Below are 478 nucleotides of genomic sequence, written 5' to 3'. Positions count from 1 at the left end.
GTTCTCTGTACTTTCAGAAGAGTTCTAGAGTTCCTGATGGTTTTTAGAAATAGTTCTGTCGATTAAATGTGAAAAATCGCGATTTAAAAAAATGATGGGCTAACTTCACGGCGCCCATCATTTTTGAAAAATTGTAATTTTTTTGGGAGTTCTGAACAGATTAACAATAGTTCTAGAGTTCTCTGTACTTTTTATCAATAGTTCCGGTCATTATCCGCTTGAAAATAAAGTTTGAAAAAATGCGTCAGCCCACCATCTTTTAGAAAATCGATTTTTTTTTAGTGTTATGGATAGTTCTCAAAGAGTTCTAGAGTTCCCTATAGGTTTTGGGTACAATACATATCCAGATTTCGTCAAAAAAATCATGTTGAAATGAGTGTTTCAAAAAGTCAATTAATCGTATAAAATCCGATACTCCCGAAATACTACATGGATTAATCAAGTCCAGGTATTCGTTTTGTAGAACTCTTCGAGAACT

Source organism: Cephus cinctus, unplaced genomic scaffold (genome assembly GCF_000341935.2).
Source record: "Cephus cinctus unplaced genomic scaffold, Ccin1 Ccin1_scaffold0305, whole genome shotgun sequence".
Classification (NCBI taxonomy): domain Eukaryota; kingdom Metazoa; phylum Arthropoda; class Insecta; order Hymenoptera; family Cephidae; genus Cephus; species Cephus cinctus.
Note: the sequence above shows the minus strand (reverse complement) of the source record.